At 37.0% G+C, this 8,023-nt stretch overlaps 1 pseudogene; it reads left to right on the top strand.

The window, feature by feature from the left end:
• Positions 1-343: 343 nt before the first annotated feature.
• On the top strand, positions 344-6,692 carry LOC132141828 (nocturnin-like; annotated as a pseudogene).
• Positions 6,693-8,023: the final 1,331 nt, after the last annotated feature.

Here is an 8,023-nt window from a genome sequence, read left to right as displayed (position 1 = left end):
TTTAAGTAAAGGCTATATAAAGAAGTTTTGAAGACGTTTAATAAATGTTATTTAAAAAAACGTTTCTTAAGAGCTGTTCAGGGTGGAATAACGGATTAAAAAAATAGAGAGAGAGACAGAGATAGCTGGGGTGATTTTCACTTTGTAGCTCTGTTACTAATGCTTGAAATTAACATTTAAAATACGTTATAGATTCTAGGGTATGTCTCCGAGTCCTAACACACAAAACCCTACAGAGATTTGAATGCAGGCGCCCCCTTGAGGACGAATCCTGTGTGTCTACTTGCAATACCACCTCATCCCAGCAGATAGCAGTGTAACACTGCTGATCACGAACCACCGGTCCCAGGACCTTGCTTTTGGTTGACAGCTGTGTTTGTACCGTTTGCTCGAGGAGATCACATATATTAAGCAGGCAGATCGTATCGATATAACGCAATAACTGGACTACAAGAGGAATATATTTCATATTTGAATCCAGTCCGGTGAGTGATAAGATCGGCCACCCTTACCTTTAATATATACGCTCTGTCGTCCTTTATATCTTCTCTGCATTAGTGTTTCTGTTTCATCGGTCCGGTGCAGCGCAGATTTAAGATTCAGACAAGTTTTGCAAAATGCCTCCATGAATCGTTACCTATGAGAAGTTCTTGAATCACAAAAGGTGCTGCGTGTCGTCCAATAGCTCTTGTGATGGTCTCTGTTTAAGAAAGATACGCGAATGCCTTCAGCTCATTCCACTTGATGATAAACGAATCGATCACAAAAACATAACCGTTCAACACATCAATTTAAATTCGAGCCTACTACAATTAATTAAGATTAGTTAAATTATATAATAAGTGATGTTTTAATATGAACATTTTGTTCTATGCTACGATTATTTTACTTTGGACAATTAACGTTACACAATATCAAGAGAGTTCCAAATCAGCATGGATATGATCTTCTAGTAATCGAGGCCGCAGGTAATCAGAGCATTTGGACTGAGTGATTTTAATTTGACAAAACAGTTCAATGAAGGTAATACTAAGTAACTTACATTTTATACACAATATTGCCAGTTCTAAACAAAACCAACGCATGATAAACGGTTAGCGTCTCTGAGCAACGCATAATGCCGTTTACGTTCCCTCTTCCGTATAATTCGTTTAATGAATCAATTGTATCAATGATTCAATAATGATTCGCTTATAATAAAAATTTTCGCCACATACTGGCGAAACAATGAAACCCCGCACAAAAAAAATAAAATAAAATAATAATAATATTTATTTACTTTCTTATGGGTTTAGGCCAGAGGGCCAGGACTAACTGTTACACTAAAGGCCTGTCTACATCAAAAACAATAAATATAAATATAGTCACGTGCCTCATTATTGTCTGTTTCTATTGGCCGCTAAACGTAAGCAGTCCATCCTCCACATTAGAAAAGTGAAAGCAGCTCCGTGGACACTCCAGAGCAAGTTGACTGAGGACATTAAGGCCCAATCCTAATTCTATTTTATACCCCTTCCCCTTACCCCTACCCCTCCAACCAAAAGAGAATCGAGACACCCCTACCCCTTCACGTGAACGGGGGAAAGGGGAAGGGCTAAGGGGTAGAATTGGGATTGGGCCTTAAATTACCCTAGTTCTGTCATGACAACACTCTTGAGGGTTTAGCATGGTAATATGCGTGGCAGTGTTAATGTGTTTGATCTTGGCAGAATAGATCTGCTATGCTGCTGCTGCTGCAGAGCAAGTAGCTACTGTGAACTGCTACTGCCAATATATCCACAGACACGCTGCTTTGAACATGAAAGAAATACTGCTGCTGCACATGTAACGTAAATGAAATAACCCCCGCATAACATACATGAAATTACCCTTTAGCAGATCAATACAGGTGGAGCTGTGAGTTTCATGACAGAACTTTGTATTTTAAAAAGCTGTAATATTGAGTTAATAACATATGAAAACCCAAATTAACACAACCTCACCTGTGAAAGGTTGTCCAATTTCTTCTTGAAAACTCAGTTCTTGATTTTTACTGTGAGTGATGTTGACACGTTGACCATTCCAAGATGGCATGTCTGGAGTGGTTGAATGTGTCATCTACACATATGTATAATTCAAAAGATATACTTTTTGTCTCAATTAAACTGTAATGTGGAATGGCTATAGTCAGTGGTTAAATATTAGGGGGACAAAACAATTTCATAGAGACATCAGTAGTATTGGTATCAGTGATACTTGCCTTCAGTCATAAAAAGAAGCCATTAAACAAATATTAAAATATACTTCCTTTATGTTGTTTTTACTTTAATTGGAAGATTGAATGTGAAATAAGTGCAATTTGAAAGTATTTTTAAAAACTTTGTTAGGTTATGTTAGGTGCGATGAATTATGATTAATACATACATTTATATGTGAGTGTGTTTATGTATATACACAAAAATATATACAGTACACATATATTATATAACCAACTTTTATTTTGGTTGCGATTAATCGATTTGATAGTCCTAATATTAATCTTTTGTAACTTTATAAATGTCTTTACTGTTACTTTTCAGTCAAAACTGAAAGTATTCATTATTTATTTTTTATTTTTAATCTTACTGACCTCCAATTTTTGAAAGTTAGTGTACAGTAGATTTAACCACTGTACTTTTTGTTAGAGATTTTAATATTATCAATGTTGTGTTATGATGCATATCATGATTAGCCTACATGCTGATTTAGTATCATCGAATTTGTGCCATAAAGTTGGTGACAGAATTTGCTACAAATTATTGTGAATTCACAAACCACTTTTGTTGTAACCTTTACATTAATCTAATGATAAATGTAGTTTTTATTGATTGGTTAAGTAATGTTAATATTTAGTTTTCTTTTGTTCATTTATGCCACTTGGTTTTAACTCAAATTGTTTTGAGGACTTGAGGTGAACTTGATGTAATATATAAGTGAAATATTTTAGACAAAAAGTGATTATTGTTATATTTAAAACTCAGGCAACAATTGTGATGGCAAAGCTGAGTTTTCAGCAGCCATTACTCCAGTCTTCAGTGTCACATGATCCTTCAGAAATCAATCTAATATGCTAATTTTGTGCTCAAGAAACATTTATTTTAATTATTAATATTGTGCTGCTTAATATTTTTGGGAAAACCCTCTTTTTAAGATTATTTGATGAATAGAAAGTTCAAGAGCAGAATTTATTTTTGGTAACAATTAATATTTTTAAAAATTTTAGATATTGTAATTCACATCATATTGTTGTTTGTAGAAAGAATGAAGATTATATATCATCCAGCAGTTTTAATTTTGACTGCCAACTCTTTAAATTGCATCGAAACCATGGGGTTATGTGCTATTGTTGCACATACAATATTAACGTTTAGAACAGTGCAAAGAATGCACAAAACCATTCAAACCTCACACAAGCGTCCAGCATCATGAGATGGGTTAAAAAGAGCCCATTTCTGGTGCCAGTTTTAGTGTTTTGTGATAAAGAAATTAGAATGATTAACATAAACAATTGAAACATAAATGTACATTGTACTAAAAGGAGGGCATCATCCACTACCTTTTACACATTTACTCAAATTGTTATGCTGATGATACAATTTGATTTGATAAGAGTCACAACACCAATTACTCTCTATCCAATCACATGATCAAATTAAAACAAGCATGTAAGGACTACAAATGGAGGGAAAACAGCAGAGTAAAAGTACAGATAGTCTACCTCACTTAAAATGTACTCAAGTAAAAGTACACAATTTTGAAGCTACTCAAAAAAAGTAACATTTCTGAAAAAAACATTAATTACAGTAATCTGAGTATTTGTAATTCGTTATTTTACATCCCTGCTGAGATTGTGTTATCAATGGAGCTATTACATGCATGGATTCCTCTCAGCTCTGGTGGGACAATTAACAATTCGCGTCTGGCCGGTATAAATATATAAGTATAAATTAATTAACCATTAGAATTTGAAGAAGATACAGCATAGAATGTAAAGTGTGTTCAGAATGACAGCTATTTACATCAACGCGACCAGAAGTTAGGAAAAAATGAGGAAAAATGCTTGTGTGACAACTCTTTTGTTTCTGTCAGTATGTACTATGGGCATCAGCACTAGCAGGGTCTTCAGTGCCCTGGCTAAGACCGTCAGCCGACCTCCTCTCCCTCACCCGTGTGACTGGATCTGGATCAAATCCTGGCGGACCCTGTGGAGCTGTTGTAGGAATGAAGAGAGGTTCTGAGAAACCGGCCAGCCCAGCTGCAGAGAGCTTTCATTCAGACTGGCCATGGATACGCCAGGCATACAATCAGAGTTATGCAGTGGAATGTACTGGCACAAGGTATAAACCTTTTTCTTGTTCATTCAGAAATGACAATGAATGACATACAACTAATGTTTTAAATGATATACACTACTATTCAAAAGTTTGGGGTCTGTAAGACTTTTTGAGAAGTCTCATGCTCTTAACAAGACTGCATTTATTTTATCAAAAAATACAGTAAAAATAGTACATTTTAATATATTGCTGAGATGGCAAAGCTGAATTTTCAGCATCATTACTCCAATCTTCAGTCACATCCTTCGAAAATCATTTATAAAAAAAAAAAAAACAGTTGTGCAGCTTAATATTTTTTTGTGAAACTGTGATGCTTTCAGGGTTCTTTGATGAATAGAAAGTTCAAAAGAGCAGAATTTATTTGAATTTTATTTTTATTTTGGTAACAATGTAAACGTCTCTACTGTCCCTTTTGATCAGTTTATTACATTCTTGCTGAATTAAGGCAGGGTTTTTATAGTTAAAGTGTAACTAAACCCCTGCTCAGAGCCTGACTCCACCCACTGACAATATTTGAAAAATGCTGAAAAGTGGGCAGATCACAGCGGAGATAGAGGGGACGAACCTAGGGCGGGGCTGAGCGAGTGCAGCGTGAACCTGAGACCCGCAGTGACGGATTGATTGACAGCTGCTGTCAGAGACGCTAAAATGGAGAGTGACTGTAATGACGCAAGTAGCTTTGCAACAGAGCGATCATTTGAAGTAGAGGACTTTTCTCCCCCACTTTCACCTGAAGTGGAGGGTGTCGAGGTGTCTGTTCATATCAATTCGAGCCGCTGGCTCAAACTGCGGTCTTACCTCCCGCACCGCGTCGCTTTTCAGCGCGAGCTGTGTGGAGAAGCCCATTTCCACCTCCATTGCGTTGGAGAAGCAATCCCGTGTAAAATGCAGTTTGCACACTCGAGCTCTAGGCGGGAACTTGCGGTCTTCCAGGCCAAGTGCATGCAACCACTGGAGCTTAATTTTAAAGTCTGCTGGTAAACTATGCAGTCCAGCAGTGCTGTCGCAACTAGCAACACACTTCCGTACCATCCTGACCACTGTACTAAATACAGATAAATCTACGCTAACTTGAAGATCTAAATAACTATATAATTGCTATGCTGAAAGATGCTATAATAGTCTACTCTGATAGTTACCAATACTCGCAATTCCAGCTCCTGACTCACTACAGTGATTTTGATGGTTTTATACTGCCAAGGGCGTGGTAGCTCATACCAAGGGGTGTGGTGAGCTGGAAACTGCTGACGTCACCTGCCACCGCTTACGTCACTTGCCACCGCAACATCCAATAGGAAAAATCAACTGCAGTAGCCACCGTTCAACCTGAAGAGGGCAGCACTCACACGTTTATACACCATATATTGTAGAATTAAAACACTTTATACTCAAATGTCAAAAAAGTTACTCGAATCACTGAACAGCACTAATAAAGCCCCATTCTTATAGATCAGTAACTAAAAAAAGTTGGTTTAGGGTTTAGTTACTCTTTAACTAAAACCATTAAAAATGTTTTAGGTACACAATAAATGTTAACTGAAATAAAACATTAAAGATTATTAATTCAATTCAACTAATTAATTCAATTCAACAGACTAATTCAAGAATATTAATAAAAACTGTAAGAACATCTCAATGATATTAAAATGACACAAGATTTTTTTTTTCTTGTCTAAGTTCTAAGCAAGTTTAGCAAGTTCTTTTTTTGGGGGGGAATTTATTTATTTTGGGGATTTACAGTATTTTTTATTATATTTTAATTTCCAACTTCCCTCTGTCCTGTTGCAGCATTAGGTGAACGCATGGACAGTATTGTGCAGTGCCCCGTAGATGCTCTGAACTAGGCTGAAAGCAACTATTTGATCCTGCAGGAGATCCTTACCTACAGAGCTGACATCATTTGCCTACAGGAAGTTGATCACTACTTTGACTTTGAGTTTGGGCTACCAGAGCAATTTCTGCCCCAAACCGTGGACTCCATGTCTGGATGTGGAAAACAAGAATGGCCCAGATGGCTGTGCTATGTTCTTCAATCACAAACACTTCCAGTCACTAAACACAACACACCCATGTCTGTCAGCCATGATGTTGAAGACCAATCAGGTGGCAGTCATTGCTGCTCTATGCTGCCAAGCAACAGGACGGGCGTTTACATCTATAGGAATTTTGCAACATCGAGTCTGGGATTGGACAGTGCGTATAAGTGTTTGACCACAGATGGGAAAACCGAGCCACCTTACACAACCTGGAAGATCCGGCCCAGTGGCGAGAGCTGCCACACGCCGGATTACGAACAAATCTGACCCAATAGGCTTCCTTCCTATAACTACCCTTCAGATCACCTCTAAAACTTGCATTGTGGGGGGGGGGGGGGGGGGGGGTAATATTATTGAATATAAAGTATGTTTGAGAAATTGTCAATTTCTGCATTAACTTGCATTAGTAAAATCAATAGTAGTCACAGTCTCTTTTTCACTTCACTTATTTATGAATGAACCATTTCCTTTGTGCAACATCCTCAAAATGATCATTTCACAGCTAGTTTCACCAGACTCTACATAATCAGTTGCAGGCAGGTACCTTTCACCCGAGTTCCTCATTTTATATTCATGCATTATTAATTCTTGTAGGGTGAAACAACTGTATGAGCTAATTACAAATGGCTTTTTTTTAGCTTTAAAGGTTAAGAGAATGCAACGCAGTCCCTTCCCAAAGGGTTCTTAGCAAAATTTACTGAAACACAAGCACATTTTAACACTTCATATTCTCTGGACTTATAATATATTTCCATATGCTAACCCATGTCCAATTTATTAATACAGTCTCACATTTAAAAATGTAGTCTTGGTAACTAGATTAAATCAGTTTATATATGTTTTATTTAGTTGTCTAGTAAGTAATGATAATGGACTTAATTTTAGTTAACTATAATAACACCGGGTCAAACCTGAACGGGATGCCTTGAACAGCTTTAAGAGACTGGTGTGTGTAGAGACAAGCTCAACCAATTCATGGAACCACCAACATATCAAGCACTCTACCCCCTCATGGCTGAATTTAAAACTGCATAACCGAGACAAGAAAAACAACTTCTATCTGCAGTTTGCATTGAAATCTCTTTTGCTAGTATGCAAAACAGGTATAGAATGTGCTTCTAATTTGCATTAGTGTGTGAAGTGTGTAACTTCATATGCATCTGGGGCCTTACTTCCCTTCTTTTGTTGGCCAGAACAGTCTTTAGGCCGTGTTCACTGGCTCTGTGGTCAGGTACTCTGCCCATCTGATTTTTACTGTGCAGGTTTAGTGGAAAAATATGGGTAATTCCCACTTAGTTTTTTAATCTAGTTTTACTTCAAATACCTCACATCCGGTCTGGCGGTTGCATACAGTCTAGCCGTAAATTCTCAACACACCTTAAGCTCAAATCTGTCATTTGTCAGATATGAAATGGCAACCTAAGATGCAACAAAGAGCTCTGTAGCTGACAGGCGTATCAATAACACCACCACACAAATTCAGGAATATTTTTTGTATTTGAGTAAAATCTACTTGAGTACACTTTGGAACAAGAGTACAACAAAATAGAACATACTTCAAATGTTGAATATACAAACTAGATTATTCTTAACACAAACATATTGTTCTCCCTCTTTAAGGACTAATAAAAAGCA

This window comes from Carassius carassius, chromosome 6 (assembly GCF_963082965.1).
Source record: "Carassius carassius chromosome 6, fCarCar2.1, whole genome shotgun sequence".
Classification (NCBI taxonomy): Eukaryota; Metazoa; Chordata; class Actinopteri; order Cypriniformes; family Cyprinidae; genus Carassius; species Carassius carassius.
This window is presented reverse-complemented; position numbering and strand designations above follow the sequence as displayed.